Source organism: Cervus canadensis, chromosome X (genome assembly GCF_019320065.1).
Source record: "Cervus canadensis isolate Bull #8, Minnesota chromosome X, ASM1932006v1, whole genome shotgun sequence".
NCBI classification, from domain to species: Eukaryota; Metazoa; Chordata; class Mammalia; order Artiodactyla; family Cervidae; genus Cervus; species Cervus canadensis.
In genome coordinates, this window is record NC_057419.1 from 44,948,451 (window position 1) to 44,974,351 (window position 25,901).

Consider the following 25,901-nt stretch of genomic DNA (forward strand, 5'->3'; position numbering starts at 1 on the left):
GACAGATTTTGGTTGTTCTCATTGTCCCCTATGCATTGCTCACATAACATTCTGAGAGTTTGATTGTGTGGTTGTGCATTGCTCTCAATCCAATTTATTTTTTTAATTGGAGGATAATTGCTTTACAATAATGTGTTGGTTTCTGCCATACAACAATGTGAATCAGTCATATATACATATAACTATATAACTATGCATATATATAGTCATAACTATATATAGTCATATACATAGTCATAACTATATATATTCATAAGTATATATAGCCAATATATAGGCTCAAGAGGCTATATATATAGTCATACTATAGTTATGACTATATATATAGTTATGACTATATATATGACTCTCTCTCTCTTCTCTCTCTCTCTATATATATATAAAACCTCTTGAGTCTCCCTTCCACCCTGCCCCCATCCCACCCCTCTAGGCCATCACAGAGCACCAGACTGGGCTCCCTGTGTTATATAGTAACTTCCCACTAGCTATCTATTTTACACATGGTAGTGAATATATGTCAATCTGATTTTCAGTGCCCAGAAGATACTCAGAATTTTAGCTTCAGAGACCACCAGACAGATATCACCTTAAGGCAAAAATTATACCTGTATTTTGACATACTACCCTTCAGAAACCTCTCTCCCCAACCTGCCCCAAAAAAGCAGAGTCAAGCCTGGTCATGTGACTTTTATTCACCTAGTTTGGAATGATATTTAATTGCTTCCAAAAAGTTAATTTACCCTCAAAAACACAAAGTATTGGCAACATTGATTGAATCAAAATGCAATCCATGGACTCACAAAGAGAAGTTCTATCTTTGGCCATGGCCAAGGCCATATTGAAAGAATAAGTTGGAAAAATTCCCATGAAACTACTTTGGAGAGAACTGCTCTCATTTGTATGCTGAAGTTCTACTATGTTATTAAAAATTCAATCATACTACTTTATAACCACACCTCTACAGAGGTGTTTTTTTCTCACTCAGATACTGTTTCATTAACTGCCATTAATCAAGCATCCATATTGATGTTTTTAGACCTAATCTTTACATTCCTCATTCCTTGAGATAAAAATCTTACTTTTCGCAGTTGCCTGATTGTCTCAGGTTGATGTGCTAGTTATTAAGCTATTCTTGCTCAGCTCCAAACTGAGCATTCTATACTTTGCTTTATGATGCCAAGACTGGGATCTGACAAACCACATTTCTGCCTGCCACCTGTTCCCTTTTAGGTTTTGTTCATACAGAGTGCTAGAAAGAGATGCAAGGCTGGAGGAGGAGAAGGGACATGCTACTTCCTGTTTGCTTCTTGGCATTTCCAGTTAAATTCCTGCTCCTATGAGAGTCACTCCTATGGAGTCCTGCTCCAACCTCACTTCTTAATCCCAGAAGTGGCAGTCTCCTCTTGTACCAGCAGCTGAATCCAGTTTGCAGTTTTTCCAACACTTGCAGAGCCAGTTTCATCATGTACCCCCTCCAGAGATACCAGCATCCCCTCCCTTTAGAGATCTGGGTCCAGGCCACATGAGGCCTCTTGTTTTAGCACAAACACACCAGTCCCAGTCAACTGGTGCCCCTTCCTCAAGTGTCTGTGTCTCAGCCTGATGTGGTCTTTCCTCCAGATCTCTAACTTTGAATAATTTTGACATCTCTCTGTTCCTTCAGTACTAGGGGTGGTAGCTGTTTCTGGAAGTTGCTACCTCCATGATACTTTAGAGATCTCTTTTTTCCTCTTCAGGCGCCCTTATGGGTTGAATTGTGTCCCTTCAAAAGATGTTGAAGTCCTACTACCTGTGGGTGTGACCTTACTTGGAAATAAAGTCTTTGCCAGTGATCAAGTTAAGAAGAGGTCATTAGGATGAGCCTTAATTCAATATGATCAGTGTCTTTATCAAAAGAGGAAATCAGGACAGAAACAAACATATAAAGGGATGGTGGTAGTTTAGTTGCTAAGTTGTGTCTGACTCTTTGCAACCCAATGCCAGGCTCCCCTGTCCATGGGGATTCTCCACGCTAGAATACTGGAGAGGGTTGCCATTTCCATATAGAGGAAAGACGATGTGAATACACAGGGAGAATACCATCCACAAGCCGATGAAAATCTGAGGCAACCAGAAGAGGTAGCCTCTACTGAGGCTACTAAGAGAGAGGCATGAAATAGATTCTCCTTCACATCCCTCAGGAGGAAACTCCCTGCCAACATCTTGATTTCAGACTTCTGGCCTCCAGAACTGTGAGACAAAAAAGTTGTTTAAGCCATCCAGTTTGTGGTCTTTTGTTATGGTGGCCCCAGGAAACTAATACAGACAGCAAGTTAATTTTATACCTAGCTGACATTTTTTACATTAAATTCTCCTGTTAAAATAACTGGTGAGCTTTCGGTCTCCTGACTGGACTCTGACTAATAAACTTGTGTTTCCCCTAGAAGCAGACCTTGCAAAAAGGATATGAATGTGAGTAGTTTATTTGGGGTTGGGGTGCTTCCCCGGTGGCTCAGCAGAAGAGAATCTGCCTGCAATGCAGGAGATGGAGGTTCGATCCCTGCATCGGGAAGATCCCCTAAAGGAGGGCATGGCAACCCCCTCCACTATTCTCGCCTGGAGAATCCCATGGACAGAGAGCCTGGTGGCCTACAGTCCAGGGGTTGCAAAAGAGTCAGACACAACTGAGCGATTAGACAATAAAGTTTATTTGGGAACAGTTTATTTTGGAGACAATACCAAGAAGAACTAGCAGGAGAGACAATAGAAGGAAGGAAGGCAATCCACGGTGCGTTAATGAAGTTACTGCCGTGGGCCATAAGGGCTTAACCTTACTGGGGACCTCTTGGTGACTACAGAACTTATCTTATAATTGTCTCACCCAAGGGGGGGATGCAGCTGGAGTATTTATCCACCAACTCTGGTCCTTCATTATTTAAGGGCTAGTCCTGGAAACATCAACACTTAGCATCTCCAGTTTTCCTTGTACATAGACCAAGTTTGTTCCTGCAGCCAAAGAAAGGACTCAGGCAGTTGCAGGTGCTTACAAGAAGAAACTGTGGGCATATGTGGGAATGGTGAGGGCAAGAATAAATGTGGGCACCAACAGCATCTGCTACAGTCTTTGTTACGTCTTCAAGTTCTAGCTATTCAAAGCCCCAAAATGCCTTAAGAGGCCACGAGACGATGAAATATGAGCACCTTCTATTCTGCTAAAAAGTGTCAGTGAAGCAGGAGCACTTTTGCCCTTGCAAATCAAGAGCATCAGCCGACCTGCACAACGCAATACAGTAAAGCTCCCTTTGCACTTGCTGTCTGAGCTCATCTAAGGCATAAAGGTAGATTATGAAGATATATTTAAACTACTTTGTTTATCGTCCTGATCCCACAGCCTCTTTTTCATGACTTGATAAGACCACTGAATATAAACACCAGAGGAGGTCTTACAGATCAGCCAGACTGCAAGCTTTCCAAACAAAAATCAGATTCAGAAACATTTATACAAAAAAAAACTTACAATGTGAAAAACAAATGAAAATGCAGTTGCTTTGGTTTATGCTTGTGAGAGGCAAGGGAAGAGGAAGTTTTCCATGTTGGGAACCCTCTCATCTCAATGGCATCCCTGATGGGAGGTCACAGACTCCCTCAAGCTCATACTGCCCAATTTTAAAAGCAGTGATCTACTCCAACTTTCTCATGTTGATGGACAGAGGATTTTGATTTTTCTCTCTTAAAGTCTGCAAGATAATATCCATGTTTACTAACACTGATGCTAGCTTTCTTTTAAAAATTCTCATAATTTGGATCACAATAATTCAGTGTTGACTGGGCATTTACTTGAGTGCTAGTACTGAAAACAGATTCACAAAGCAAATTAATTAGATTAAAATAAAAAAGTGTGATGATCATTGCCACTGAAAATCTATTCCAATCACTTTAGACAATGGGTTCTTATTTAAAAATAAAAAAGCTGGGGAAATATCTGAGCAGATATTTTCCCTTAGTTTCACCATTTAGTTTAGGGTGGAACTGAAGAGTGGGTGAGGAGAAAGAACTGGGAGACACAGATGTAGGAATCAGTAAAGTGAAAGTGAAGTTGCTCAGTCATGTCCGACTCTTTGCGACCCCATGGACTGTAGTCTATCAGGCTCCTCCGTCCATGGGATTTTCCAGGTAATAGTACTGGAGTGGGTTGCCATTTCCTTCTCCAGGGGATCTTCCCGACCCAGGGATCGAACTCAGGGCTCCCTCATTGTAGACAGATGCTTTACCATCTGAGCCACCAGGGAAGTCCAGGAATCAGTAAGTAGTTCTTAAAGAAGGAGTAACTTAAATTTGTATATGTGGATAAGCTCCCTGTAGATATGAAGTACAGAATGAAAAGAGCAAAAACCACAAGTTGGGGCTAAGAGGCCCATTATTTAATGTATTTATTTAGTGTAGCACAGCCGAGTACTTAAGAAAGCAGGTTGAGTTAGTACACTGCCTTTGGTCTTGTGCTCTTGAGTAATGAAGTTCTAGTGAACAGTGAGGGTCCAAAGGATTCTAAAGAATATAGGTGTGGCCACCTGTTGGAATCTTTACTGACCAAAAATAAATAAATAAACAAAAAAAAACTGCTTTTTGTGAGGTTCCTTTTGAGATATCTTTTGTTAAACTTCATTGTTAACTATTGTCCACTTTTCCTCTTAATTTTCCTGATAGCCAAAATAATGGGTACCAAGCATAATGAATCACTGGCTCATCTAGAGAGAGGCTCTGTGAATTTAATCTACATCACTGCTTGTTTTCTTGGTACAATTATGTTCGTAGACTGCTAAGGCTGCTTTCTTGTTGGACCCTCTCAGGATGGCTTGATCTGGACATAATTCTTTAAACTCATAATGTTTTCAGTTCTGTATTTATTGACCATCATAATTTAGGTCATTTGAAAAGGCTTGCGGCAAGCATCCAGGGTAGTTTTCATTATTTAACAGCTTTTCACAAGAATTCAATATGTTGGAACGCATTCTTCATTGGCACTTCAATATGTAGATCTCTAGTCTACTCTAGGCAACTGACAGTAATTCTTGTCAACCTTACTGGTTGGTCAACCCTTTCTCAGGATCAGCCAGGCTGTGATAAACTGAAACTTCGATATTTTTGAGAATTACAGTGCTGTTCCTCATACTGCTAAGAGTGGTTCCGGGAAGCTCAATCACAAGCCTCCCATCAAAACCAAAGGTATCCCTCATTTTCATATTGCTCCATAGAAGAATGATCTTTGTCCTTGACTCTTCTCCACCCCTGGAAATTTGCTTTCCATGAGTAATGAGGACCATCATCCCCCTAACCCCCAAGCAAAAGACACAGACCAATCTATATGCCTCTTCACTCCCTAGCCTCTCTGTGGGCATTTTTTTTTTTTGTCTTTTAAAAAAATATATTTATTTATTTATTGGGTGCTCTGGGTCTTCGTCATGTGGGCATTATTAAATTGTGTTTCTTCTTTTATCACTTGTTCTGGTTATCTATTGCTCTGTAACAAAAATCCCCAAACTCAGTTACATAAACAACTATTTAATGCTCACAGATACTATGGGTCTGGCAGGAATGGTTTGTCTACATACTGCAATTTGGGGGCATATAGATTCAGATTCAGCTGCAGGTGACTCAAACAACTGTCAGCTGGAATTACATAGGGGCTTCACCCATCTGGCATCTGAAGGGGGATGAATCCAAGGCTGGGCTCAGTTGGGAATATTGACTGGAGCATGTAAACATGACCCTTCTGTGTGACTTGGGCTTTCTCACAGTATGGAGTCTGTGTTCCAAGAGATAATGTCCTAAGAAGTAGTACCTGGAGAGCAAGTATTTTAAGGGAGCCAGACAGAAGCTACATGTTCTCTTTGGACACAGAAATCATGCAGGATTACTTTCATTATATTCCATTGGCTACCAGGAAGTCACAAAGGGGAGATTCAAGGTGAGGGGCTTCTTGATAGAGGAGTGGCAAGTTCTCATTGCATAAGAAAACAGGATGGGAGATACTATTGTAACCATCTTTGAAAAAAAACAATCTGTACAACACTCTTGATGGTCATTTTTGCTCTGTTTTCTGCTTACTCAGCAAAACACCTCATCTAGACCTTAGCTGTCTTCCAAACACACAGTAATAGACACCTCCACAATAGCATCACTATTTTTTGTTTTAAACACAGATTTATTATTTTACAGTTCTATAAGTCCAACACAGGTTTTACCAAGCTAAAGTCAAGGTGTCTGCAGGGCTGTGTTCTCTTCTGCAGGCTGTGAAGTAGAATTTGCTTCTTTGTTTATTTGGGTTGCTGGAAGAATTCAATTCCTTGTAGCTGTAGGACTGAGGTCCCATTTCCCAGCTTCCAGACATCTCCAGAATTCCTTGGTTTCACAGCCTTCTTCACCTATCTTCAAAAGCAGCAATGGTGGATAGATCAACAGCTTCTCATACTTGGAACTTCACCTATCTCTTCTTCCATTGCATCTCTGTGACTGCCTCTTCTGCCTTCTTCTTCTACTTTTAAGGCCCCATAATGACATGCTTTTGAACTGTGGTGTTGGAGAAGACTCTTGAGAGTCCATTGGACTGCAAGGCGATCCAACCAGTCCATCCTAAAGGAGATCAGCCCTGGGTGTTCATTGGAAGGACTGATGCTGAAGCTAAAACTCCAATACTTTGGCCACCTCATGCAAAGAGTTGACTCAATGGAAAAGACCCTGATGCTGGGAGGGATTGGGGGCAGGAGGAGAAGGGGATGACAGAGGATGAGATGGCTGGATGGCATCACTGACTAGATGGACATGAGTTTGAGTAGACTCCGGGAGTTGGTAACGGACAGGGAGGCCTAGGTGCTGCAATTCATGGGGTCACAAAGAGTCGGACATGACTGAGCAACTGAACTGAACTGAATGACTATATCAGGCCCACAGAGATAATCTGCAATACTTCCCTTATTTTAAGATCTGTAATCTTAATCATCAGAGGTTGATGGCAAAGTCCCTTTTGCCAAATAATATGACATGCAAAGGCATAAAACCAGGGATTAGAGTGTGCATACCTGAGGCAGGGAAAGCATTATTCAGTCTACCATCCTGATTCTAGGTGAGAACATTGCTTCTCTATTTTTCTTATTATGGTAAATATATATATATAATAAATATATATGAAATAAAATTTGCCATTTTAAATGTATAATTTAGTGGCATTAATTACATCCACAGTGTTTTAAAACCATCACCACTATCCATTTCCAAAATCCTTTCATCATCTCAAACAAAAACTTTGTAACTATTAAGCAATAACTCCCTGCTTCCTCATCCCCCAGGTAACCGCTAATTTACTTTTTGTCTGTATGAATTTGCCTATTCTTGATATGTCATAAAAGCAGAATCATACAATATCTGTCCCTTTGTGTCTGTATTATGTCACTTAGCATAATGTTTTCAAGGTTCATCCACGCTGTAGCATGTATGAGAACCTCATTCCTTTTTACGGCTGAATAATACCCTAGTACATATAAGTAACCACATTTTGTTTATCCATTCATTTGTTAACACTTAGGTTGTCTCCACCTTTGGGCAATTGTGCATAATGCTGCTGTGGACATCAATATACAAGTATCTGAGTTCCTGATTTCAACTATCTTGGGTAAATACCTAGGTGTGGAATTGTGGGTGTGTGCGAAGTCACTCAGTCTTGTCAAATTCTTTACAACTCCATGGACTGTAGCCCACTAGGCTCCTCTCTGTCCATAGGATTTTCCAGGCAAGAATACTAGAGTGGGTTGCCATTTGCTTCTCTAGGGGATCTTCCACACCCAGGGATCAAACCCAGGTCTCCTGCATTGCAGGCAGATTCTTTACCAATGAGCCACCGGGGAAGCTCATGGAATTGCAGGGTCTTATGAAAATTCTATGTTTAACTTTTTGACAAAAGACCAAACTATTTTACATAGCAACTGCACCATTTTTACCAGCATGTATGAGGGCTCTAAATTTTTCCACATCCTCACTAACACTTTTATCCCCCTTTTTTAAAAGAACAAAATCTTACACGTGTGAAGTGATATCTGAAGGTTTTAATTAAATGCCTCTGACTCCATGCCTTGTTGTTGTTCAGTCACTAAGTCGTGTCTGACTCTTTTGTGACCCCATGGACTGTAGCCCACCACACTCCTCTGTCCATGGGATTTCCCAGGCAAGAATACTGGAGTGGGTTGCCATTTCCTTCTCCAAGGGATCTTCCCAACCCAGGGATCGAACCTATGTCTCCTGCACTGGCAAGCAAATCCTTTACCATTATATCACCAGGACTCCCTGCTGTCTTTCCTCAATTCCTGACCCTGGATTTGAGCCTTGTGCCTCCTGCTTGGCTAGAAACGGAGATCATATACTCTTCCTAAAAACATTATTCTTCTCTTCATGGTAATAAAAGTGGCTACCTTATGTTGACACCTACAGCATGCTAGATGCACACTTGACAGTTTATCTCTAAAGCTTATTCTGCTAATCAGTTTCAGGCACTGAGGATACAGCAGTGAACAAAACAAAGTTTCTACCTGAAAGGATCTGATATTCTCTTACAATCCTTGACATGATTCAGCATGGTACAGAGAAGTTAAGTAATCTGCCCCAGACCACACAGCTATTAAGTGGCAGAGCTAGAGTGTAGAACTTAATTCTCTGATCCCAACACTTACACTCTCTCTCCTGCATCCAGCCACCTCTCATGGTCTCACTTCAGATAGTAACTCACATTTTCTAACACAAAATCTCCCAACACTAAAATTCTCATTTTATAGATCTATTAAAATCGAATGAATGAGAACTACAGAATGAATATTAGGGTACATGTAATTTGCAGGTTAACTAGAACATTTTCTTCCAACCTTGATTTTTAATATCCTTTAAAAATGTATTAGTTAACTTTCCTGCTTTTATAAGAATAGTAATAGGGATCCCTTAGACAATGCAGGGTTTCCCTTTATCTTAAGGTTATTATTCTAAGTAGCACTGTAGATTGTCAGTATACCATTATATAGGAAAAAAATGCAATAAATCAGATTAAAAATTCACTGACCCAAGGGCATACACTGGAAAGTAATTTTTTAATTTTTACATCTTTGATACAAAATTATTTTCTCTTTTATGTTTTTCCCAAAGCGTGCATGCTCAATTGCTCAGTTGTATCTGACTCTTTGCGACCCCACAGACTGTAGCCTGCCAGGCTCCTCTTTACATGGGATTCTCCAGGCAAGAATACTGGAGTGGGTTGCAATTTCCTCCTCCAGGGGATCTTCCCAACCCAGGGATCAAACCCGTGTCTCCTGTATTGGCAGGCAGATTCTTTTACCACTGCGCCACCTGGGAAGCAGGAAATGCTAAAAGAATTCTGTTCAAGCGTAAGTAAATACACCTGGAATTAGTGGACAGTAGTCTTGGCTCTGCTACAATGAATTAGATGAATTGTGAAACTTGGGTCTTTTCTCGGGCCTCAATTCTGCCTACTGTAAAATGAGATTTGATTAAAAGCAATCCGGTTTGTGTAGTGCTTTACATTTTTCAATGCAATATTTGTATGTTATCTGACTTCCCTGCCTCACTTCTTTCCCCTGCTACTGGATGTTTCATTCACCTTCCAAATAAACTACTTACACTCCAGTCCTTGTCTTGGGTTGGCTTCTGGGGGTGCCCAAATTAAGGCCTCCACCTGACCTACTTTTTACTTTGATGAATTCTCTGGTCATTCTTTCTCCTCGACTTAGCTTTCATGATCTTGGCAACTTGCAGTCCAAGAAATAAGGGTCAGCAGAGTTGAGCAGAGTTTTAAGAGTTTACTTTCAAAATATCTCTCAAATTCAGAGAGTTTGTAATCAGCGGTGGAGAGCTGAGTCTCACGCGACTAAAGGAAACTTTTAGGCATACTCACAATGCTACTTTCATCGCTCCATCTTTCTCTGAAGCTGGTGTTCTCCTTTGACTATTGTGGTTTTTTCCCTCTAGCATCCTAGATATGACAGATGCAGGCACCCTTTGTCCTCGGGGATTTTAAAATACGCGACAATTGGCCCACATGGCCTTCAGTTTTTTGTTTTTTTTTTTTTAATAACCCTTTTCTGATTTTATTTTTTTATTATTTTTTTTTATTAGTTGGAGGCTAATTACTTCACAACATTTCAGTGGGTTTTGTCATACATTGATATGAATCAGCCATAGATTTACACGTATTCCCCATCCCGATCCCCCCTCCCACCTCCCTCTCCACCCGATTCCTCTGGGTCTTCCCAGTGCACCAGGCCCGAGCACTTGTCTCATGCATCCCACCTGGGCTGGTGATCTGTTTCACCATAGATAGTATTGGCCTTCAGTTTTGTATCTTTACATTCCTCTACAGCCTTACCTGATTGCTATGTTTAAAAGACCTAATGGTCTCTTTTCTTTTGCCTAATTTTGCCCAAGGAACATGAGTGCAAATATTTAGGGTTAATTTGGAGTCTCCAAACTTAAACCCATCAAAGAAGCAGTCAGTGACCAAACTGAAAGGACGTCTTTGTCCCCAGTGCATTGATTAAACATGGAATTCCATAAAGCTACTACCATCCTGTGAACTGTGAGGCTACAATACATTGAGTTAATTTGTTTCAACAAAACTTTGCAGGTCCCATTCACATGTCATGACTTTTAGGTATAGTGCCGTGGAAATTTCTGCAGCAAAAATAATTTCATCTTCCAACTTGAATGCAAATTAGAGTTGTTCTTTCAGATTTTAATTACTTAAATTTCCACCCCCTGAAGGTTATGACGGAGAGGAAGGGACAAAAATAAAGGGCACATTTCAAAAACTGAGTTCTTTAGAAACAGTGTGGGTGGAAAGGATGTATACAATTTCAGGGGCAAACAGAGACCTGAACCATTTCTGTCATTGCACCTACAGGGGAATTTTTTATTTGCAAATGAAAAATAAATTTAAAAGGGAACTTTTCAGGGAAATGCTGGAGGTGTGTACTTTGGAGTAGACTGTCCATCCAATAGGGCTTAAAATTACCGATGGTCCCAGAGGGTCTACTGGTGATCAGTTCCATTGCAAAGTAGAAAGGCAGGGTTATGAGGATGGTACAGGCACAACAGAACATGTAATTTTACTTGCTGGACACTCTGGTGTCAGCCGAGGCACACAAAGCATAATCTGACTGTAATCTTAGTTTCTTGGCTCTCAAAGGAGGCAATGGTGCCTTTAAGGACACGGGGAACGGGAGGAGAAGAGGAAACATCCCATTGGATCCTCTGGGTCTGCTCTTTCTTCTACATTTACAGTTTCTCCCGCATCTTCTTTCTCGTCACCGCACCCCCACCCCAACACTAAATACCACCAGGCAGCCTTGTAGGAGAGGGGTTCAAAGACACTTCAATCCTGGAGAGGATTCCGTGTGTAAATCTTGGAAGTCTTTAATACACATGAGATCTGTAAGCTCCAAGCTTTGAAAACTTTTATTTTGAAGGTTTGAGGATACACTTAGTTTTCTTGGCACTTAGACAGACCCCTATTTGACTTTTGTAGTTGCTTTCAGGAAAACAGAGGATGGTTATTTAAGATGCTCTAGTTAAAAAGTATACAGGTATTAGTTTTTTAGAGAATAATAAGTCTTGAGATAGTAAACTGAAATTTCCCTTGGCATGAACGAAAAGTAGTAACTTCTTTCATTTACATGATATTCTACTATTTTCATTCCTTGCGCCATCGGAGTTCTTACACCACTTCATTGTTTATGTATTTAGATTCTAAATGTTCTGGGCCTCATACTTCTCTTTGTGGCTTCTACTCACTATTAATTTTTCCTTGCTATTATTTTTGGACTTAATAAGCAGTGACATAAATTTAAACGCTGGCTCCTCAAACAAAAATTTCAGAAATAACTCTATGTCCCTTGCCAAATAAACAGAGTTCTACATGCAAGTATTTTCCATGTCTCTTGAGCCCCCTTTTCCCCTTCCCTTTGGGTCTATCATAACCAGTAGACCACCTACTTGTATAACATATACTCACATTTCACACATTTCCAAAGTCAAATAGGTACATGAGTCTCTACAGTGAAAATTTCTACTCAATTTTTATTCTCAGCACCCTAGTTTCCCTGCCTGGAGATGGATCATGTTGTCAGTTTTCATGTGTGTATTTCCAGAGATAGTCTATGCATATACAAGTTACACACACATGCACACACACACACACACACCACAATCATTAGAGAAATATATCTGTGTTTCCTTCCCCCTTTCTATAAAAACAGTGACCACATGCACACAGTTATGCATCTTGCTTTTTTTAATTTAACAAAATAGTGAAATCATCCTCATGTTCATGCATAAAGAGCCTTCTCATTCTTTCTCTCTTTATAGCTGCACAGCATTCCATTGCAAGGATGTGTTATGGTTTATAGAAACAGCCCTTTATGGATGGACAATTGGGATGTTTCCATTCTTTTCTATTACAGACAGTGCTGAAAAGCATAACTTGGTATGTATTTAATTTTTCTCATGAGCAAATATATTGGTAGGATATAGTCTTAAAAGTGGAATTGCTAAATCAGAAGTTGGATGCTTTTTGTAAATTTTGATAGGAGTAGTCAAATTGTCCTCCACACAGTCCAATGTGCTGGTCTTATATTCCCTTCTGAGCACGCCCACTGTATTCCAAACACATTGACATGTTTGTCTGCATTCTACTCACCCGCCTGTACCCAGGAACCCTGTAACTGTTGTCTTCTTTTTGTGAAGCATACATCACACGAGGTATTTTGTTCTTCTTCTGAACAACCTAAAAAGAAAAAGAAAAAAGCAAACTGGAATCAAAAGACTTGGATGCAAGTCTTGGCTATACTTCTTACATGCCTTGTGACATTGAGCAAATTATTCATCTACTCTGAGCCTAGTGTTTCTCATATATAAAGTAGGATAAGGCTACTATTGTAAATGCTTTGTGAAAATGAAAAGAGGCACTGCATGAAAAGCACCCAGTTTTGTCCCAGCACACAGTAGGAATTCTGTAATTGATGGTTCTTCCCTTCTTTGTCCTAGTCCCATTTTGGTTTCTTATTTTTAAAAGGGGGGGGCATAAAGTTTCAGAGAGTGTGGAATTATAAACTGTGTGGAAATGTTTTATGAACTAAACATGGTGGACAGAATTCTAAAGATGACCATCCCCCTCCAGTGACTTACACCCCTGTATAATCTCTTCCCTTTAAATGTGAGAAGGACTTAAAAATATGATAGGATATCATTCCCATGATTGTTTTATGTTACATGGCACAACTGATTTTAAGTCAACTCAGTGGAACTGACCAAATCCAGTGAGCCATTTGGAAGCAAACTGCTTTCTCTAGCTAGTCATGGAGGAGAAAGGCAGAGTGATACCGCTGGCTGGCCTAGAAAAGAGCACACATCCATGTGAACTGCCCGTGGCAGCTGCATGGCAAGGAACTAGGCACTATCTCCAAAAGCTTAGAGCGGTCCCAGCCAACAACAAACAGGAAAAATGGGGCTCTAAGTCCTACAACCCCAAGGAACTGAATTCTGCCAACAGCCAGAGAGCCTGGAAGAGCACTTCAAGCCCCAGATGAGAACCACAGTCCTAACTGACATGATGATATCAGCTCAGTGAGACTCTGAGCAGAAAACCCAGGTACACTATGCCCAGACTCTAACCTACAGACTAGTGAGATAATAAATGAGTTGTTGTAAGCCACTAAGTTTGTGGTAACCTGGGCTTCCCTGGTGGCTCAGAGATTAAAGCGTCGGCCTCCAATGCGGGAGACCCGGGTTCGATCCCTGGATTGGGAAGATCCCCTGGAGAAGGAAATGGTAACCCACTCCAGTATTCTTGCCTGGAGAATCCCATGGATGGAGGAGCCTGGTGGGCTACAGTCCACTGGGTCGCAAAGAGTCGGACACGACTGAGCGACTTCACTTTCACTTTCATTATGCAGCAACAGAAAACACACTATATGAATCCTATGTCTGGTGAGAAAAATCAGTGATGACGTTGAATAGAGGTCATAGAAAACAAACACTAGTATTTCCTCTCTTTCAATAGTATACTAGCATCATTTAACTTGTTTCCTAGTTGATTCAAGGCTTATCTTCTTTCCAGGTGCCAACTGCCTCAAGTAGAAGCATGAACATGGCACCTTAGCATTCCTTTCACCATTTTAGGGCCTTGCATTCGCTAAATGCCCACTGCTTGCCTCTAAGAAAACCTTCCTTTTCCCTTTTTCTTAGAACAATTCTTGATTCATTTGAAATTTAATTGTATTATGTTTTGAATGACAAAATTTGACCTTAAAAGGACCAACATTTCAGTTGTTTCATTTTATAACTCAGAAACGGTAGAACTAACACTCTCCCAGTCGTAGATTAGACTGGGTATTCCATGTTCTGATTTGGTTATTGTTCTTGATTATCCAGCTTTGTGTTTGTTTAGTGAATTTTAAATCCCTTATAAAGATAATTGTTCATTCTAAGTAAGATAGCAGCTAGTAGCAAGTTTCCTAAAGAGAAAGCCATTAGGTGACTTGATTTTAACTGATATCAGTGGTGTCCATGAGAACAAAATTATGAATCAGGTGAGCATGTAGAAGCTTAATTTGAAAGTTTATGAGGGGTATAAGACCAGCTATTATATGGCAACAATTATCTGAGAGATAAAACTGATAGATCTTATAACTGTTTTAAGTATGCTGGCTAAGACTTCTGAACTTATTATATTATAGCCTTAGTCCAGTTTTTTTACCCCTGAAAATTAAAACAATTATTATTCATTAAAAATGCATTTAATAAGAACAATATAGTGATCAGATATAGCTTGTCCAATTTTAAAAACTGATGATGGTTAGAACATAATATTTGAAATTTTATATTTATAATTTTGCATTCTGATTCTACATGCTATCATGGAATCTTAGGCACTGAGCTATTTGTATGGCTTAAAAAAGAATTTGGTGCACACATGTCCATGGATAATATCTACCTCCCATAAAGGGTTCGACAGGGGGGAGCAAATTTCTAGATGGTGCTTCTACTCTTGGTTATTAATTTGATGGATTAATTAATTGATGAAATGATTGATTCTAATATAGTAATTAAAAGGTGCTTATGCTTATTGTTTTTGTTTGGAAATTATTGTTTAAAAATTCATTTTTTATAGCTTAAATTTCCTAAATAAGGGAAGGAGAGTGTCAAAGCACAAGTGGCCTGCTCCTGTGTGTGTGTGCTCAGTTGTGTCTGACTCTTTGCGACCCCATGGACTATAGGCCACCAGGCTCTTCTGTCCATGGAACTTTCTAGGCAAGGGTACTGGAGTGGGTTGCCACTTCCTCCTCCAGGGGGTCTTCTCAACCAAAGGATCGAATCCGGGTTTTCTGTGGCTCCTGCATTGGCAGGCAGATTCTTTACTACTGAACCACCTGGGAAGCCACCCAGCCTGCTCCTATAGTGGTCTATATGACAGCATCTAGTTAAGAGATTATGGCTGCTGACTCCACACCTCATTTTCCTCTCTGGAACTCAAGGAATTGTACAATTAATCCTTCTAATAACCATTAAGACTTGATTAAGAACAGGTGGAGGGATCTTCATTTCACAAATAAAATTCTTATACATAAAGAGGTTAATGATTTGCTGACAAGTCAGCAACAAAACTGGGCTGGCAGCCCTCCTGACCCAGAATTCTCGACTCTGCACCATTGTGCTTCTCTCTTTCATAGTCACACTCTCAGTGAAGCTGGTTTTCATTGTAAACCACACGCTTGCTTTGGGGATCAAAATGGAGAAATAGACGAAACAGGTCTTTCATAGTACTGGTTTCTTTTCATATTGTAGTCACTGCTCAATGCTGGTATTTACAAAATCATTCCTATCTAGTACTTGGATCCCCATTTGTTCTTCTTCGTGAAGATGTTAGAAAGAAATGAAGTGGTCTATTTTTATTTTTGACAAATGCTTTTGGAATGCTGTCATAATAGCAATATACAACTTTATGGTGAAGGACTAACATGGGCTCATCTTCTCCAGGGCACTAACAGAGCTGAATACCAAAGAAAATGTTTTTTTTTTTTTATTACATGAGTATTTTATGGAAGTGAGCTTCCTTTGTAACCATGTAAGTCTGCTAAGCCACTGAGAGTTTTTATGCAGTCATGATTATAAAACAAGTCTCAGAATTTGGGGAAACATCAAAAAACCTTAGGACTACATTGTACAATCTAAGTAGCCCCACTGTGTTATAAAATTTAAAATGGAGGGAAGTAATTGCGGGTTCCACTTTGAAGATATCAAACATGAGAATTTCACTCAAGCTGCCGCCCCTTTTCTCCAGCTGGCAGCATCACCACCGGAATCACAAACAACAGCAGGTAATTTTAGCAAAATGTGTCTCATCCAAAAAAAAAAAAACTGTTTAGCTGTACCAAAAGACAAGAAAATTCAACAATTAGGCAACAATTAACAAATAATATGGCATCAATTCTATAATGGACATTTGAAAATTGAAACTGAATTTTGAAAAACACAAATTCACTTTGCTGGGAAAAACTAATCCAAAACACAGAAAATGTGTACTTGTTTAACGTGGTCAGGAAATGGAATGCTCTTAAAAATCAACATTTTGATTAATAGAGGTAGCATGATATTACATAAGGATTTTATGCAGTTACATATCAGATCAACTCTGCATCTAGCATAGCTGTGTGACTTTTGTTCATTTGACCATTCTGAATTAGTTTTTTCACCCATAAAATGGGATGGTGGTGGGAGTAATACATGTTCTTTTTATCTCAGAGTTATTACCAGGAAAATATGTGATCATAAAGTATAAAGTTTTGTCAACACCATATTTTGGGGTCCAGTTTTTTTTGGGGGGGGGTCCAGTTTTAAATTATCAGTTTATAATCAACTGCATATGACATGAAAGCTAAACTGTATATAATACATCTTTGATAAAGCAAGGAGGTGACATTAATAAATCTCACTTCACAAATCCATGGGTGCAAGGAATGACCTTTCCATATACATGTGGTTCAGTGTTCATTACAGCACTGTTTACAGTAGGCAGAATATGCAAGGGACCTAAATGTCCATTCACAGATGAATGGATAAAGAAGATGCGGGGTGTGTGTGCGTGTGTGTGTACATATACACAAAGTGGAATATTACTCAGCCATAAAAAGAATAAAATAATGCCATTTGCAGCATCATAGATGGACCTAGAGATTATCATACTAAATGAAGTCAGGGAGACAAATATCATATGATATTGTTTATAGGTGGAATCTAAAAAACAGATACCAATGAACTTACTTAAAAAACAGAAACAAAGCCACAGATATAGAAAATAAACTTATGGTTACCAAAGAGGAAAGGGGTGGGGAGAGGTAAATTTGGAGTTTGGAATTAACATATATGCACTACTATATATACAACAGATAGCCAACAAGGACCTACCATATAGAACAGGGAACTATACTCAATATTTTGTAATAACCTGTAAGGGGAAAGAATCTGAAAAAGCATCTATCTATCTATCTATATGGATATGTATAACTGAATCACTTGGCTATACACTTGAAACTAATGCAACATTATGAATCAACTATACTCCAATTTTAAAAAAAAAAGAGGAAATGACCTTGACTTTTTTGTAAAATGTCACTTCGGTCATTTGGGGGTTTCCCTTCCCTAAAGGCTGTCATCCATGTGTGGGATCTTATGAAGGGTCTAGGTACTGTCTGTGTGCACGTGTGTGGGCGCCTATGTGGTCCTCTGTGATTGGTCTACACAGACCCACGCTGGCCCTGACCAAGTAGCACCCATTCCTCTCTTGGGTCTTGCTTCCTCCCCAGGGGCATGGCTGAGAATCTGGGCACAGATCTCCTTTGCTCTACCCATCAAACTTACCTATGCTAGTCTGGGAAATGGTTGTTCGGCAGCTGTGATTTTGGTGTGTTCCTGAAAGGAGGTGTGGTCAAAGTCCATCTCCTCTGCCGTCTTGGCCTCTCTCCCACCTCAACAACAGTTTTAAAACAGTTGTAGAAAAAGCTGTGAAGATAAAGGTCCAAAACTCGGTGTTGAAAAAGAAGGGAGAAAGTCACACAGGTGTCAGAACTTGCAGGGACTCAGCACATCCCGCTGCTGGAACGGGGCTGATGAAGTCTTTGGAAATTTGCTGGCTCTTCATGGCTGCCACCTCTGAGTTGTCAGCAAAGCCTTGGGTGGAGACCTGAGGTCGTTTTTGATGGTCAAGGACAGCATCAGGAAAGAGGGAAGGGTCAGAGTCAAGCCCCCAGCCGCCCCTGGGGTCCAACCGTAAAGTTCAGAATACAATGACCACTGCTTCTCTTCTGCCTCCTTGAGGAACTTAGCTTGCCTTTGGGCCAACTACCGTCTCCGTCTCCGTCTCTGACCAGGAATTCCTAGTTCGAGTGGTGCCCAGATCTCTGTTTCCCTGCGTCACTGCCTGGAGGTGAACGGAGAAGCCAGAAAAGACTCTTCAGAGTACAGCCTCCTGTTGCTCCCGCCGCCAGCGCGAGGGGATGCACGCCATGTGCAGCTCACCGTTTTGCACTTGGGTGCCGATCGTCTGTTTTTTAAGAAGGTAGGTGGCATTGCTATGAAGCTATATCGAGAATAAGAATAAATCAAAAGTAAGATGGTTCCGATTTCTCCACTGCAGTCACTGAAATTCAAGATGATCTGTGGTACAGACAGAGAGAACAGACTTGTGGGTGGGGACATGGGGATCGGAAGGGACCTGAAGGGGGAGGGATGGATTGGCAGTTTGGGGTTAGCAAATGTAAGCTATTACATATGGGATGGATAAACAGGGGCTTCCCTGATGGCTCAGACGGTCAAGAATCTGCCTGCAAGGCAGGAGACCTGGGTTTGATCCCTGGGTTGGGAAGCTCCCCTGGAGGAGGGCATGGCAACCCACTCCAGTATTCTTGCCTGGAGAATTCTGTGGACAGAGGAGCCTGGCGGGCTATGGTCTATGGGGTTGCAAAGAGTTGGATACAACTGAGTGACTCACACAGGCACGGATAAACAACAAGGTCCTACTGTATATATCCTGGGATAAACCATATTGGAAAATATTTTTTAATGTATATATATGTATAACTGGATCACTGTGTTGTACACCAGAAATGAGAACATTATAAATCAACTGTATTTCAAAAAAAATCTTAATGCTAAGATTATCTATGGTAAATTTAACCTATTAGTTCAGCCTTAAAACAAATTTTAATTCATCTGAGGCCTCACCATGGACCTAGTCCAATTTAAGTCAGACCCACTTTGACCAGTTTGACCACTGGAGCAGCCCAGTTTCTAAGTCAGATTCCTACATCAAAATGTATCCAGAGTCCCACCATAGCTTTTCACCTTTGCAAACTACGCTATTTGTTCCATGCCATTATCTTTTTATCATTTCACTCCTCAATTGGTGCGGTGCCCTCTCACTGGCCTCCCTACTTCCATTCAAACTTCTCTATGGTCTATCATCCACATAGCAGAGTGAATTTGTTAAAATAAGCCAGATCATGTCACTTCTCTGATAAAAATCCTTCAATAGCTCCTCCCTCTTGTCAAAGTCCCAATAGTGGCCTACCCGGCCCTACATGACCTGATTTGGCTACTTCTCTGCCCTCATGTCACTACCACTATCCCTCTTTGACACTTGTCTCCAGCCACATTGGCTTCTGGATGCTTGTCAACTATGCTAAGCTTGTTTCCATCTCAGGGTCTTTGCAAATTCTATTCTTTCTGCCTGGAGTGCTTTTCGTTTTTACATACACATGGCTTACTTCTTGGTACCTCCTACTCAAAGGCCAGCTTATCAGTGAGGCCTTCCCAGACACCCTATTTTTTTTTCAATTATTTTTATTAGTTGGAGGCTAATTACTTCACAACATTGCAGTGGGTTTTGTCATACATTGACATGAATCAGCCATGGAGTTACATGTATTCCCCATCCCGATCCCCCCTCCCACCTCCCTCTCCACCCGATTCCCCTGGGTCCTCCCAGTGCACCTGGCCCAAGCACCTGTCTCATGCATCTCTCCTGGGCTGGTGGTCTGTTTCACCATAGATAATACACATGCTGTTCTCTCGAAACATCCCACCTTCGCCTTCTCCCACAGAGTCCAAAAGTCTATTCTGTACATCTGTGTCTCTTTTTCTGTTTTGCATATAGGGTTATCATTACCATCTTTCTAAATTCCATATATATGTGTTAGTATGCTGTAATGATCTTTATCTTTCTGGCTTACTTCACTCTGTATAATGGGCTCCAGTTTCATCCATCTCATTAGAACTGATTCAAATGAATTCTTTTTAATGGCTGAGTAATATTCCATGGCCAGACACCCTATTTAAAATTGCAACCTTGTTCTTAGAGTCCATCCTCCTTATCTGCTTCATTTTTTTTCCACAGCATATATAACCATTTAACAAATAATTCACCTTTTTATTATCTCCCCCTCCCCCCCTTCCCCAGAATGCATGCTCCATGAGAGCAGGGTTGTTTTGTTTTGTTTTGTTTTTTTCTCCCTGGCTATGTTTTCTCTGCCTGTGAGGCAGGAGACCAGGGTTCAATCCCTGGGTTGGGAAGTTCCTCTGGAGAAGGGAATGGCAATCCACTCCAGTATTCTTGCCTGGAGAATTCCATGGACAGAGAAGCCTGGAGGGCTACAGTCTGTGGAGTTACAAAGAGTCAGACACGACTGAGTGACTAACTCACATATGTTTTCTCTGCCTGGCTCGGAACTTGACACATAGCTGGGGCTTTGTTGGCCTTTGCTTGTAATCAGCCCAACTGCATCTCAGGTTTGGCCTTATATTTGGAGGAATCATCACGTTTGTCTAGCTTTGAGGACTTGGGCTTTTAGAGGGGTCCCAGATTCAGAGTTTTTCACTTCCTTTGGCTTCTCCATAGCATTCCCATTCCTATGACCAAGAGCATTTCCAATTAGGGCATTAATTTTAACCCAAGGAACCCAGCATGACGTAGAAACCAGATAGTGCTATTCAGCCAGGCTCACAGCTATCTCTTCATTTGGGTTCCAGTAGACTCAGACTGCCAGCATGTTGGGTTGGTTATGGCTTGAAATCAGTAGTGGAAGTCTTTATAAACCTTTTTTATTGAAGTTCTTCCTTTTCAATCTAACAACTTCTCATGAAAATAGCATTGGTCTTGGTTCAGGGGTGGCAGCAGATAAAAGTGAAATCACATGTTCAGTTAGGTCCTCTTGGAAGCCAACATGGAACTTGAATTAGAAATGTCATAGGTTTATTGGGGGGATAGAGCTTATGAAAGGCAAAAGGGGGCTGAAACAGGATTGGGCAGGAAAAGCCTGCTTTGGAGCAAAGACTGCCATTAGAAGAGCCCCACATTGAACCTGCTATATAGCACAGGGATCTCAGCTCAGTGCTCTGTGATGACCTAGAGGAGGGCAGGGAGGGGGAGGGAGGCACCAGAAGGAGGGGATATGTGTATACTTACAGCCAATTCACCTTGTTGTATAGCAGAAACTAACAACATTGTGAAGCAATTATCCTCCAATTAAAAACTTTTTTTAATTTAAAAAACAACTCAAATGGCCAGTCCCTGAACTTCTAGTGTGCTGAGTCACTGGCTGCAGCTGCCTGAAACAGATTGGCCTCAGCTCCAAAGATGAGGTGGATCCTGAAGACAGAATAGCTGAAGGCTGTCAGCTGAGTAGAACTCCTTGGTGCTGGATGGCAAGTTTTTCCTTGAAGGGAGCTCTGAGCAGTACACCTGCCTGACTCCCAGATGTCAATATTGTTGTGACACCCCCTGGATCTCCAAGTTGGTCCATAGTGTATTGGAGAGGTAGAAATGTGGAAGGCAGACATATAATGGTTCATCTAGGTGGGTATCAGCTTGACCACAGTTGACTGAAAAGTATGGTTGGTGGCAAGATTTCTTTTCTTCTTCTTTTTTCCCCCTTTGGTTGGGGAGAGACAAGAACCAATATTTAACTGGCCTTTATGAATTTGCCTGAGATAGCTGCCTCAAAATAGGAGCTTTAGAGCATTAACCAAAGCCTTCTCTTTTAGTGCCAGGGTGATTCAGGGCTACAGGAGAGCACCAATCCTGTTTGCATATTTTAAAATATCTCTCACAACTAATGCAAATCAGATGCTTCAAAATTTTAAATCATTCCCACTAGTGAGCACTTCAAACAACAAACTAACACTGGCAGTTATTACATCATCTTAAAAAAAACACTCTTGTAATCAATTAAACTCATTACACCTGAATAATCATTACCAATGATGTATAATTTAAATAATCTCTGCAAAATGGTTTATTTATGACTGTCAGACCTACTAACAATTTTCCAAAGCATCACTCAGTAGAATCTGATATAGTTTCCTATTAAAGCCATTTTAAACCTTAGAGAGTTGCCAGTACTGCTCTGGGACAAATTATTACAGACAGGAAGAGCAGCCCATGAAAATTACTTAAGGACCTTGCTTTTCCTTATCTTCCTTCAGCTGGGCATCCTGGAAGAAATTTGCCTCTTTCTTGATATTCTTTGCTTAAGCCACCAGGTGTAATAACCAACTCACTCAGATATCCTTATATTTGGCTACCAAGTACTGCAAATCCTCCTCCTTGGTGGGCACCCACTCAGAGACCCTTGAGACAGCTGTCTATAACTTTTTTTTTTTTTTGGTTGCTTTGTGTGACATGCAGAATCTTAGTTCCCAGATCAGGTATTGAACTCGTGCCCCCTGCACTGGGAGTGTGGAGTCCCAACCACTGGACCACCAATAAGTCCCCAGCTGCCTATAACTTAAGGGGTTGCTTTGCCATCACTGAATGGACTACCATTTTCCCACCTTATTGTCACTGTGGGATGATCCTACCTTCACTCCACATTTTTGCTCAAGATCAACTGCATACAACTTTCCTCCTGTTTAGACATGTTTGATAACAAGTGATAGAAATCTGATCTCACTAGCTTGAAATGCAGGATTTATTGTAACAGTAAATGCTACAATCCCATGGGCACTCAAGGATAAGAGTTGGATTACAGTCAGGCCACACAGGAATGGAAACTGGAATGCCATGCACTGTAGGGGTCTCTCCCACTCTTGCAGAACCACAACATAATTTCTTCTATTGGTAGGATTGCTTTATCCTATCTTTTCTGGTTTTCTTCACACCACCAAAACTTCAGTTCACATGTAGTATTGGCTTGCCATGGCACTAACTCCTGCCCTATCTCTACTTGATTTTATTTCTAAGATTCAGGCTTTCAGTGTCCCCATTTCTGAATTAAGTTTCATAGTGTTCCAATTCTAAATTCCCAGGAGAAAGTCAGGAGCAAAGTCCTGGTCCAAAAACCTGCAACTAGGATGGGGATTGGAAAACTCAGCAGTGGCCACAGGACTGGAAAAGGTCAGTTTTCATTCCAATCCCAAAGAAAGGCAATGCCAAAGAATGCTCAAACTACCACACAATTGTACTTATCTCACACACTAGTAAAGTAATGCTCAAAATTCTCCAAGCCAGGCTTCAACAATACGTGAACCATGAACTTACAGATGTTCAATTCAAGCTGGTTTTAGAAAAGGCAGAGGAACCAGAGATCAATTTGCCAACATCTGCTGGATCATTGAAAATGCAAGAGAGTTCCAGAAAAACATCTACTTCTGCTTTATTGACCATGCCAAAGTCTTTGATATATGGATCACAACTAACTGTGGGAAATTCTGAAAAAGATGGGAATACCAGACCACCTGACCTGCCTCTTGAGAAACCTGTATGCAGGTCAGGAAGCAACAGTTAGAACTGAAATGTTGTGAAGTAATTAGCCTCCAACTAATAAAAAAAAAAAATAGTCAATAACTTAGAACTGGACATGGAACCACAGACTGGTTCCAAATAGGAAAAGGAGTACGTCAAGGCTGTATATTGTCACCCTGCTTATTTAACTTATATGCAGAGTACATCATGAGAAATGCTGGGCTGGATGAAGCACAAGCTAGAATCAAGATTGCCAGGAGAAATATCAATAACCTCAGATATGCAGACAACACCACCCTTATGGCAGAAAGTGAAGAAGAGCTAAAGAGCCTCTTGATGAAAGTAAAAGAGGAGAGTGAAAAAGTTGGCCTAAAGCTCAACATTCAGAAAATGAGGATCATGGCATCTGGTCCCATCATTTCATGGCAAATAGATGGAGAAACGGTGGAAACAGTGGCAGACTTTATTTTGGGGAACTCCAGTATCACTGCAGGTGGTGACTGCAGCCATGAAATTAAAAGACACTTACTCCTTGGAAGGAAAGTTATGACCAGCCTAGACAGCATATTAAAAAGCAGAGACATTACTTTGCCATCAAAGGTCCATCTAGTCAAAGTTATGGTTTTTCCAGTGGTCATGTATGGATGTGAGAGTTGGACTATAAAGAAAGCTGAGCACCGAAGAATTGATGCTTTTGAATTGTGGTGTTGGAGAAGACTCTTGAGAGTCCCTTGGACTGCAAGGAGATCCAACCAGTCCAACCTAAAGGAGATCAGTCCTGGATGTTCATTGGAAGGACTGATGCTGAAGCTGAAACTCCAGTACTTTGGCCACCTCATGCGAAGAGTTGACTCATTTGAAAAGACCCTGATGCTGGGAAAGATTGAAGGCATGAGGAGAAGGGGACAACAGAGGATGAGATGGTTGGATGGCATCACCGACTCAGTGGACATAAGTTTGGGTAAACTCAGGGAGTTGGTGATGGACAGGGAGGCCTGGTGTGCTGCAGTCCATGGAGTCACAGAGAGTTGGACATGACTGAGCAACTGAACTGAACTGAACTGAGGATGGGGATGCTATCACACTTCTATGGTGGAAGATAATGATTGGTATCTTAGCTGAACGTTGGCATTCAGTTTCTGGAGTCCCAGTGAGCATTTCAAAAGAAGTATAAGAATTTGCATTAACACTTAGAATAATTTTATTGTTGAGAGGTAGTATTTTGTTTTTCAGTTGCTAAGTCGTGTCCAACTCTTTGTGACCCCATGGGCTGCAGCACTCCAGGCCCCCTGTTTCCTATCTCCTAGAGGCTGCTCAAATTCATGTCAGTCAGGGATGCTATCTAACCATCTCATCCTCTGTCACTTCCCTCTGCTCCTGCCTTCAATCTTTCCCAGCATCAGTCTTTTCCATTGAGTCAGTGCTTCCCATCAGGTGAACAAAGTACTGGAGCTTCAGCATAAGCCCTTCAGTGAATATTCAGGGTTGATTTCCTTTTGGATTGACTGGTTTGATCTCTTTGCAGTCCAAGGGACTCTCAAGAGTCTTCTCCAGCACCACAGTTTGAAAGCATTAATTCTTTGGTACTGAGCCTTCTTTATGGTCCAATTCTCATATCTGTACATGACAATCAGTGTTACAGATTAAGAGCATAGACTCTGGATAAGACGTAATCTATGTGACCTTGGATAAGTTATCTAACTTCTCTGTATCTCAGTTTCCTCATTAGTAGCATAAAGATAATGGTCCCCATAGTGTTGTTGTTACTTAATATATGTAAAATACTTGGAATAGTGCCTGGCTTGTATTAAGTGATAAACAAGCATCAGTTATTATGTTAACTACATTCTCCTTAGAGTTCCTTACTGAGTAGCAGTATAAACTAATATTACATTTTATTGTTCAAATTCTGCTTCTATAAAAAGAAATATTATTTGTGTTGTCTTATTGGCATCAATTGGTTGACAAATAGTTGGTGTGTGTAGACAGGTAAGGTCAGTTTCATGGCTATTTGGGACATTTGCACAATGAAGAAAATTTTAGTTACACAAGTACTGACTTCTGTTATATGTATATACTA